Here is a 12,476-nt window from a genome sequence, read left to right on the forward strand (position 1 = left end):
AGGGTTCCCACACTTCTTGAAAGTACTTAAAAGTAATAGAATTTCAGACATATGGGTTCAAGGCCTGAAAAGTACTTAAAAACAAACACAGGTTCTTGAAAGTCCTTGAATTAAATTTGTTTATGATTTGATTTCAACAATCATACATGATTGTTAAAAACAGGACGACAAAACTGAGAAATTCATAAATTAAGTCTTAAATTTAAATTGTGTATAATAACACTGATCACCAGTATTGATTTCAACAAATTTTATTAAAGTTCGTGGACCATGACTGTTTAAAATGGTCAAAATATCTGACATTTGTAATGTAAATATTAAGTGTTTAGTACAGTAAGTACTTTCATGTCGCTATATATGCTGGGCTAATTGAATAGGGTATGAATTACAAAAGTGCTTGAGTTAAAATCAATGGTGCTTTTAGTCCTTGAATCTTCTGTTTATGAAAGTGTGGGAACCCTAAGAGTTGCAGCATAGGCACTGGAGGACTGAGAATGATGGATGTTTGTTGCCCTTTCGAAAGGTGAACCTACCGTAGTCTGAGCACTCTAGTTTTTCCATTAACAGTGTCTGTATTCGGCTTCTCATTAGCGCTGACTAATGCCCCAGTTCCTGCTGCTGTACAGAATCTCATAGCACTATACTGCCACCACCATGCTTGATCTATGAACTTGAGGAGTGCCTGTTTGGACGCATGGAACTGAGGCTCACTGGACAAGATAACTGAATTTTTTTCACTGCAAGCTCTTTAGCTTTTATTTACTTATTTTTTTCAGCAGGTTATCATGCATTGTCAATGTGGAAAGGCTTGAGTCTGGCCACTCCGTTATACAGGTCAGATTGGTGGTGTGTATTGCAGTGATGTTTGCCCTTTCTGTTTTTTCCATTTTACTATATTAAAATCAGTGGTGGAAAGAGTACTGAAAAATCATACTAAAGTAAAAGTACCATTACTTGCCTAAAAATGTAGTGCAAGTAAAGTATGGGTTGTAAATATTACTGAAAGTATAAGTAAAAAGAGACCTTTCAAAGGTACTCAAGAGTAGTGAGTATTACTCTGTTAAAAACTGATGCGTTTACATGTAATTTGTGGATGTGTGTAAACGTAACATTCTGTAGTGCATCTAGTTATTGCCCAGTAGGCACTTAACGTCATAAGACGTTAATATTAGGTTACATTTAGGTTGTGACGTCAGGTGACCAAAATTCAACTTCTAGCCAGCATCTAAAGACAATGTTATATTGATGTCCATTTATGACATCAAGTGACATTGCTATTTAGTCGATTTTAGGTTGTTTGATAGTAGCCAAAATGCAACGTCGACCCAACATCGACGTCAAATACTGACATTTATTTATCAGGTATGGCAACCAAAATCCAATGTCTGATAAATGCCAATAGTGGTAACGTCCATGCAACGTCAAGCTGTTACATAATTAGACGTTGATATTTGGTTGGTTTTAGGTTGGACATTGATGTCGGCCTGATGTTGAGTTCTGACGTCAACTCGATTTTCATTTCCAAACAAAATGCAATGTCCTTATGACGTTAAGGTACAACATCAATCTTCACGTTGACGTCCTGTGCCTGCTGGGTGTTTAAAGCCATTTCGGTTGTCATACAAAAAACATCCGTCATCTTCTCATCAGTGACATGCATCTAAACAGTCTTTGGGTCAATGCGTGTACAGACTTGGGACATCTTCTTGGACACTTAGAATACGTCCAAACAGTTTGCTACAATTATAAATCACCCTTGTCTTGAGGTAGTTCATTATGATGCGATTTACCTTCTATGTGTGATTTGATTGGACAGGAATCACAGGACTGATTTTTCTAATTCCCATAGACAAGAAAAAGTAAAGTAGTGGAGTAAAAGTATAGATACAGAACTAAAAATGTACTCTAGGGGAAGCAAAAGTACACATTTTTAAAACTACTCAGTAAATTGCAATTCCTGAGAAAAAACTACTCAATTACAGTAATTTGAGCATTTGTAATTAGTTACTGTTCACCACTGATTAAAATCAAGTAGAGTCACCATCATTTTTTGTTCACCATTGTAACTAAGTGTTTTTTCCTCCTTCCTCCTTTATTTCTATGCAAGGGCAACATTTTAGTATTACAATGCATTGTATGAGTATTTACCCTGCCATTTTTACTATGAACACCGTATTTATGCTTAAAATGGCATATAAAATAAGTGTTTTCCATTACTCTTGTTGGTAAAGTCACATGGCACCTCATTCTAATTAGCTGATTTTAACAACATTATATATAAAAGTGATATCATTTGTTACATTATGAGTTTAGTATTGTCATACCGCATTCTTGCTGAATAGAAGCGAATTCACTGACCTCAGTCTTTTGAACAGAAGCGTATGCAGTCATTGTACTTGGTCACCAGTCATTGTCCGTTAAAGTGCAGCGGAAGCAGTTTTTGATGTAAATGATACATTAGATGAAAGTAGCCTCCAGTTTCATGTAGAGTGGAGAAGATTGGTGTGAAAAGTGCTGATGTGACTTTATGTAAGTCCTGCATTTAATTCCATTAAGCTTTTATAACAAGGAATAGTAATGGCAGTAATGGAGTTTTATGAGTGTCCCAAACTTACATATTGTTATATATTATACATGTAATCAGGGGCACAGCTAGCAGTTGTGGGCCCTTGTGTGCTGTTGGGGATGGTTTCATCCACTCTCGGGTCTTAATTTGGCCACAAATTTCTCTGTGTTTAAGCAAATATAATGCGTATTGGTCTTATTTTGATACATTTTGGGAATTTTTTATTTTAACTTATTTCTCAGGTCAAATTTACTACACTTTCGTTATGTTAGTGGCTGTTTTTGCCCCATTGACGTCCAATATTATTATAATTATCAATTATAATAATTTATCGCAAATCCATCCCAGGTAGCAAAGAATTCTGGCCCAGATTTGGCATAAAGCTGGCCCAGCAGGCATTCATCTGGCACTGGCATCCAGCATGTGGTCCAAACATAACCCAGGTTTGGCAGAGGTGGCACACAAGACATGGGCCAGATGTCAAATGTTGAATTTGGTCCAGAAGTTAAAAAAACTGATATGTGGGCCACATTTAAAATACATTTAAATAATTTTTGAGTAAAGAAAAAATGCAACCAATCAGACCGCTTCGAGAAAAAACATGCCTATAACTAGCCCAAAGCGCAATTCTTCATAGGTTTATCAATTTCCAAGTTATGGGTTATTAACTTGACTGAGACTTGGCCCAGATATGGTCCATGTTTGGCCCTTGTCTGGAAGCCAGACTTGGTCCAGTCATGTATTGTAATTCCGTGTGGTATCTGGGCCAAGCAAAAGCTGATTGTGTGGGCCAGAGAAATTTTGCTATGTGGGATGACACCATATTATTATATATTCTTTATTGTTGGTGGTCAGTTTGTCAGGACAGGGAGTCCTAATGCCCCAGTAAAGTGAAGGGGACACCATACTGTCAGTGAGCGCCATGTTTCAGATGAGACGTTAAACCAAGGTTCTGACTCTGTGATCATTAAAAATCCCATGACTCTTCTCATAAAGAGTAGGGGTGTAACCCTAGTGTCTGGTTTTTATATGGCGCTGTCAAATGTAGTAATTGGTCCAGATGTTAAAAACTTATATGTAGGCCACATACGTTTGGCCTTTATTGACCCACATTTAAAATACATTTAAATTATTTTTGCTTAAAAAAAAAAATCTACCAATCAGGTTGCTTCGAGAAAAAACATGCCCATAACGCACCTAAAGAGCAATTCGTCATGGCTTTATCAGTTTCATTGCAGTCATGACACACCAACATATCTGACTCAGTTCAAGCCCAGTTATGGGTTATTAATTGACTGAGACTTGGCCCATGTCCATAGTCCATGTCCATGTATCATAATTCACTGTGGCATCTGGGCCAAGCAAATGCTCACTGTGTGGGCCAGAGCTGGGCCAGAGATTTTTTGCTATGTGGGATGACACCATATTATTATGTATTCTTTATTGTTGGCAATCAGTTTGTCATTTTTGCAGTTGATCATTGGTTGCAGTGCATAGAAAGCTTAGGGCTACAGCCATATCCCTCTGCAGCCCAAGACTGGTTACTCACTGAAGCTAAGCAGGGCTGAGCCTGGTCAGTACCTGGATGGGAGACCACATGGGAAAACTAGGTTGCTGTTGGAAGTAGTGTCAGTGAGGCCAGCAGGGGGAGCTCAACCTGTGGTTTGAGTGAGTTCTAATGCCCCAGTATAGTGAAGGGGGAACCATACTGCCAGTGAGCGCCGTCTATCTGATGAGATGTTAAACCGAGGTCCTGACTCTCTGTGGTCATTAAAAATCCCATGACACTCCTTGTAAAAGAGTAGGGATGGCCTCCCAATCATCCACTCAATTGGCTGTATTACTGTCTTTCCACTCCACCAATAGCTGGTGTGTGGTGAGCGCACTGGCGCCATTGTCCTGTAGCTGTTGTCACGTCATCCAAGTGATTGCTGCACACTGGTGTTGGTGTGGAGAGACCACCATCATGATTGTGAAGCGCTTTGGGTGTATGTCCATACACTGTAAATGCGCTATATAAATACATGTTACATTACATTAGTGTCTGGCTTATATATGGAGTTATATGTATTGTGTGTGTGTGTCTTTACCCTCTTAAGCCTCATTCACACTACAAGCGACTCGCAGTGGCAAAGCGTCTAGCGACCGTTCATTTCAGCGGAGAGACAGCGACTAGGTGGGCATATCGAGCAACGCGGCAAATTTGAGAATTCTTCAACTTTATGCAATTGAAGAGCGACTTTCTTGAGTGACTGCCAATAGGAGCACCAGTAGAGCTCACATGATCCTCCCTCAGCTCGCTCAGAGGCCGGTTGTATTCCTGCTGTACATACCTACACAGACATGTGTTTGCAGCAGGTCGCCACCCAGAGCGACAGGCAGCTACAAAGTTGCTGCTAGTCTGAATGAAGCATCAGACTTATCAAGGTGAGAAAATCTAAGTAAGCACATCAGTCCTAAGAACATAGGAAACATACTGTGTCAAGTGCATTTATGCATGCACACTATAACTTGTTGTTATACTCCATAGAACTCCATATAAAACACAGGAACGTTTTTGTACCAGCCTATCTAAATGGATAATGGTGCCAACTGATGATTAACAGCAAAAAGACAAATTGTACGTCTTCCTAACAAGAAAAACCATTAACAATCATGAATGCATGATTAATTGGTGTCAAGGCTTTGCAATCAAAAAATATAATATTATAATGGAAGTCATTGGGGCAAAAACAGCCACTTACACAACGAAAGGGCAGTACACTAGTGTAACACTAGGGTTTAACACAAGTAAATCAGATCTCTGGGGTCCCCAAAGTGTGTGGGACTTTAGAACCATCCTAACTTACCCCTATTTAGCATTTAATAGGGGTCAGTATGGTAATAAAATACCATAAAAATAAAAATGTGGTAATAAGTAAACGCCATTAATGGAAAAGCGTCATCTCCTTTTCATACAGTTTTTCATATAATATATCATGTAAGAACAGCCTGCAACAACTGAACACATTACCGTTTTATGTTCTTCTGAGCACAACTCATAATTAAAGCACCCAAGACTCTCCATCTGGCAGTGACAAAGCTGGAACTTGATTGGTTTCTTTGACATCTCTTTGCACGTCAGCTCTTTTCTTGCAAATGCAATTTCACTATGAGACTTTGATCTATATTGTAACTTGTCAGCTGCTTTTGTTCTGATGAGACACATTTTTGAACATATTCAAAACATTTTTACACTGAAGATGAACTGAAGAAGTAGAAGAAGAAGAAAATTCAGCATTGTTTTTGTTTTTTAACACTTCAGTTGATAGACCAGGGCATTCACATAAAATTCCAACAAAATTACACACTACTTTGCTTATAATAAACCTGCTATTGTACCTGCTATTCTTTCTTTTTGTATGATTAGTCACACTGTCTTATCATTTGGCTGATTTAAATAATATTTTTAAATTGGTTTTTACCCTAAATAGGACAATGGAGATTCCAGGCAGGAAATCATGGGGGACAGAGAGGGTGAGCATCTGCAAAGGACCTTGAGCCATACAGGATTCAAACTTGGGTCGCTGTTTACACTGTGGTGCTATGTGTCCATGTACTAACCACAAGGCTATTAGGGTTGACATGATATGCCAGAACACACCATGTGTTGTTTTTTGTTGATGTTTGTTTTTGAAAATAGGCACATTTTGTCTCCAAAAATTAAACAGTTGAGTTTTATTTATAAATCCATTCAGCCAATCTCTGGGTCTGGTGAGAACACTCTTTGCTTAGCATAAACCATTGAATAAGATTAGAACATTAGCATCTCACTCAAAACAAGCAAACAAAAAAAAAAAAAAACAAGATGCGATAGTTTGTTTCGTCAGTCCTAGAACATTATGTAACTTCAAAAGAGGAAAGCTTTAAATAGTTTTTTTTTAGTGAGATGCTAATGGTCTAATCCGATTTAATGATTTATGCTAAGCTAAGCTAAAATTGGAGATCGGCTGAATGGATTAAAAAATGGTAAAACTCAACTGTTCAATATTAGGGGGACCTGGACTGTTCTTTTAAAGCCATAACAAAGCGTTCGGTTTCTCATACATAAGGGATAGTTCACTCAACAGAAAAATAGCATATTTGGAAAGATATACATAACCAAACCATTATTGGTCCCTATTGATTTCCATATATATATATATATATATATATTTTTAAAGACCATAAATTTTTTGGTCACCAACATTTTTAAAAATCTTCTATTTTGAAGTGCAGATAAAAAAAAAGCTTATAAAATTATGGAACAACATGAGAGTGAGTAAATGGTGAGTAAATATACATTTTTGGGTAAACCATCCTTATAGTGCTATGTTTTTGTCAACATGTCATGGACATTAAACAAGTTCTGGCAGTAAGTACAATTGTTTTATGTGTTGTAATGCTTTTGCCATCTCATCGAGCACTCTTTAAAAACGTTGCACTGATTGGTCAGCCTCATTTGTCATTAAAGAGTAAGTGAGTGGTGAATCACTAAATGACAAGGCTATGGTTTCTGTTTTGGTGTTACACACGCAGTAGGTGACTTTTGATCATGCATACAGCAATAATGAAAGTGTTCCATGCTGTGAGTCATAATGTAGGTGTTTTGACTTTTGCATTGAGAGTTGTATGTTCCTTTGATTTGTGGTACTTATTATTAATTTCATTTGTAGTGGCTATTTTTTGCTGTCAAGCTGTTGAATGCTTGATACTGATTGGCTGATCAATATTCAAGTGTGCAATTATTTTCATGAAACCACACAGTTAAACTTGTTCTAGGCAGGTATTAAGAGCATTACAGTTTCATATCACTCTACGCTAAATGATTTTGAATATTTCACATAATAGTCAATAATAGTCTATAATAGTCAAAAATCAAATCAAAACAAAACAGAAGACTTTGGATGAGATGTGAAAGAAACTGCACTGTAAACAACACAGACAGTTCTAAATTTCTTCATGTTGTCCCAACATAAATCGATTAAGCTAATTTAATCATTTTAACAGATTTAAGTTGATTAAACATAAAACAATTAAGTTGTCAGCCAAAAAATAAGCATTGTGTTGTTTTAACTCATTTTAAATAAATACTTTAAACAAGCAAATCACTTTTCGAGTGTAGTACTACACACAGGAGCTGTTTGAGGGCAAAAACTTGACAAAAGTCCAAAAAATAAGACACACTGTAAAAAAATACTGGGTTGCACAATTCCTTTATTCTGTCCCAATGCAAATCAATTATGCTAACTTAATTGTTTATGCACATAAGTGGATTACAACACAATAAAATTAAGTTGTCTCAAAAAATACTAAAGAATTGTGTTGATTCAGCTAATTTAAATTAAGTAGTTTAATCAAGCAGCAAAAATCTTTTTTTTAGTGCATATGCCGATTTTCAGTGATTAAATATATATCGTGATAATGAACATGCACAATACTGATATCATTGGCACTTCAAAACACCTAATAATCCTTAATTATTAAAATTATTATTATAAAATTATTATTAAAAAAGAGTGCCGAATGTAAACATTTTCAGATTGTTGCATTGGCAATTTATATTCAAACATTAACATTTTCACATGTTAATCTAACCTATGGCAAAATTCTGGGATTTGAAAACCTTTTTGTTTATTAAATCTGTACATTAGGATTTCATTTACATCAGCTAATTTAACTGAAGTCAATGCAATGAAAACTACAAAAACATTAATCAACCTTAGCTGATGTTAATTTCTTAGTTAATGCCCAATAATCAGACCCCTAGTTTTTCACGATTTTGCGATCGCTGAATCAATGCAAAATCAACAAAAAGTCACAAAATTCTTAATTTAAATGCAAAATAATCACAAAAAATGTAAGTAATTGTTTGACGTTCATTAGACTGCAAAATAAAGTGGGAGCAAACATCTAACAAATGAAGCAAGGTTGTTTTGTTATCGCAAAATTGTCAGCAAATTTTTGGACATTTTTTTGAAAAACTAGGGGGTCTGAATAATGCAGTAACCTCAAAAGTCGTAATCCTTTTTCTACATGGAGACTATTACAAATCAAATTCAGCTATATTTTTTTTCTCACTGTTGATTTTAATCCATTAATGAAATTTTAAAGCATTATCTATTGTACTTTATGACCCTTTTGGAATTTAATTTGTTTAAAACATTTGTTTACTCTGAACATATATATATATATATATATATATATATATATATATATATATATATATATATATATATATATATATATATATATATATATATATATATATATATATATATATATTTTTTAATATATATATATATATATATATATATATATATATATATATATATATATATATATATATATATATATATATATATATATATATATATATTAAAGCAATACAATAAGTAATTTTTGTTATTATAGATGTTAAAGTAACCTTACTCACAGCTTAATTCAATATCATGATAATACTGTGATAAAAGCTGAAAAGTTGACAACACAATTAATAAAAATACCAAATCTGAATTGTTTTTTTAGGTGTGGTAACTGTAATATAAGCAGCAGTGTCTGCGAGCCACACATTCCCCTCAAAACATTATATATTCATCCACAGTTGAGGAGCTTCATGATAAGCATTCCTCAAATAACCAAAGTGGCGTCAAAATTTTAAGTGTAGCTATTTAATTCTATTCTTCTTTTAAAACATGTTTAAAAATCTTACCAGCCACAAACTTTTGAGAGGGGTGAGCTTGGGAGGTGAACAGAAATTTTATGTGCCATTACAGATTTCCAGTAAAAGCAAAATAATTGAGGACATAACAAAGAGTTTTCATACTGTAGATAAGACTGACATTTCTTGAAAGAAAACTGGAAAAAAAACAATCATTTACGTAACATGTACTTTGGTTATCTTTTTTTCTTTCTTTCCAGGACTGTGGGATGTGGAACTTTTTCTTCCCGGCAACTGCAGTGGGACCATGTGAACTTTAGAGTTCTGGATTACAAGTTAATTGAAATTCCTCAAATTCCTTTGGGCTGAAGAGGAGTCAAAGGGAATTGATTAATTCTGCTACTCAAAATAATACTGTATCTTTCTGACTGTTTGCATTCGAGCAACTGCTAAAAAGAGTATGCAAACGGTGGCGTGTGAGAAATAAGATTTTATGCAAACCACGGCATCCTCCAACAATGGCATTTCTGGAGTTCTGCGGTGTAGAATATGCACAGAATTTACATTTTGCAGCTGACGCTTCCTCGTGTTGTAAACATTCTGTTGCTTCACATTTCCTCTTTGACGAAACCCCCAGAGGTCATAGTGCCAATTCATGACATGTGGAGGACTGTTGGGGGGTTTATTAGGACAGGTCATTGTGTTATAAAAAACTGAGTAAGTAAGTGTCGCTCACTGTTCTGCAGCAGTGGAAATAAACAGCTCCATTATGGACCCTGGACATATATGTGGGTGGAAAAGAGCCGTTATTGTTAGATATATCACACATGTTCAGGTGCTAGTGCTACACTGCGGGTTATTCAGATTTCCATACAGGGATTAACTCATTTTAATATGTCTCCTACGGATTTCCCACAGTCTATTTTAGGTTGTTTGTTCAAGAGAGTAACATAATTAGGAGAACAAGCTAAGGTAAAAGAGAGTAAACAGAGTACCATGTACTATGTTTCTGCCAGAATGCCATAATAACTGCAATTATTGCTTCTTCTGGCAAATCTGTGCCAATGAAAATGTGTAGTTTCAGAATCATTTTGTCATTATAATTATAGTGTTTGATTTCAGTAATTTTACACTTATTCACACTGTAAATATGATATGATCAATTAGACAGCATATGTTTTTAGCATATGTTCGTAGTTACTTATTAAACTAAGTTAATCATGTTCTAACTTAATTTGATAAGTTACGGAAGTTAGTTTAACAATATAAGTTCAATGGACTCATAAGGTTAATTTGATTCAGCTTAAAAATTTAAGGCAACCAGAAATTTTTACAGTGTAGATTTGGGGTAAAACAACTTTTCCTGGCTGGTTGTTAAACTGACAGTATCATCACAGAATAAAAAACGAGTCACACAGATGGTAACCAGAGTGTTTGTAACACAAATTTCCAAGTTGTTTTTGATTTTACATTATCTAAATTATGAAATTATCAATCACTAGCCCCAAAAACATTTGTTCTAAATGTGTGTGCATCTGTTCATGCTTATATTTTCTGTCTAATTATGATACATTACCTAAATTATATTTGCCAATCAAAATGTTTGCAATTTTATGACATTTTCCAAGTAATTCATATCCTGTAAGTCAACAGATTTTCTGTGATATTCGAAATATGATTATTTAAACATCTGTCGCCAGACACCTTTTCAGGTTCAGAGGAGTGAGGTTTAACTGCACAGCACTAGCTGGCCTCCGCAACACAAGTTCAAGTCCTGGCTGGACCAGTTGGCATTTCTGTGTGGAGATTGCATGTTCTCCCCGTGTTCACGTGGGTTTCCTCTAAAGACAGTAAGTCCCAGTCCTGATTTAAAGGATTCAAACGTCCTCCTAATGCCTGACTTTATCTGGTTTAAAGGATTCAAATGTACATTTAGCTACTCTTTAAGCAGATATTTAAAAAGCAAAGCATAACTTGAACCTGACAAAGGCGTTTAAAGGGATAGTCATTCCAACCCAGAAGTGAACATTTGCAGTTAATTCACCCACCCTCAAAGATGTAGATGATTTTTCTTCAGTAAAACATTAAAAAGACTTCTAGATTTTAAAGTTGGTGATTCATAATGCAAGTATAGTTACTTTAATAGACAAAACAGGCAAATTAAAGTTAATACTTGTGGTTCTGGTGATACATTGAGGTATTGAAGCAAAACAATTGGTCTGTGCTTGAAATTACACATTATTTCAAACATTATTACCTTTGATTCAAAGACTAAGTATGTACTTGACAGTTTGGAGCATGAGGTTCTCATTTGGAATAATTTTTTATATCATCAGCATGCATAGTTTCTTAAAAACAATCATTACACCTGAAGTAACAAAAATATCTAATTCTACATAGGAGGCCATGAAAAGAGTGGCCTTGTAATCAAGAACGTTGAGAAACACTGCTCAAAACTAATATCATGTAGTAATGTAATATTGTAAGTGTTGTTTGGTTGCTGATCATATTTTCCCAACTAAACAGTCGAATTCAAATAGTGATTATGGGGAAACTCGTAGGAACATTTTTAACATGATTTAAATATAAAAATCTGAAGAGGATAACCAACAATACTGCACATCTGTAGATGTGATGCACCATTTATGTCAAACATAATTTAATCTTGGCTCGTTTTAGAGGGGTTTTCCCACCTTTTTTGATGCTGACATACAAGAATGACAACAACAATGACCATAAACTGATGCTGACATATAGGAATGACCAAAATAATGACCAAAAACCATATTAAATACTTGTTTGATGCTGACATACAATAATGACCTCAAGAATGGCCATAAACTAATAGGGAACTGGAACTACTTGATACATTTTTGATACTAACTTACAAGAATAAACAAAATAATGAGCATAAACGTAGAATTTTTTGATTCTGACGTACAGAAAAGAAAAGAATGACCATAAACAAATACTGGATATTTTTTGAAGCAGACATCCAAGAATTAGCCTACCATTTAATACTGTACAGACGCACGTATGTATTCAAACAAGTGGTCAATGTGTGGGATTTATTACACAATTTTGTATATATTTAATAACTGAGTTAGATTCATAAATAATACATTACATTCTCACGGTAACTTCCTCAGCCAAACCATGAAGGCGGGAGTGTTAGCGCGCGCCCCCTCGCGGCCGCCGCGCGCACTACCCGCACTGATTAGCCGTATCTTC

This window comes from Danio aesculapii, chromosome 7 (genome assembly GCF_903798145.1).
Source record: "Danio aesculapii chromosome 7, fDanAes4.1, whole genome shotgun sequence".
Lineage (NCBI taxonomy): Eukaryota > Metazoa > Chordata > Actinopteri > Cypriniformes > Danionidae > Danio > Danio aesculapii.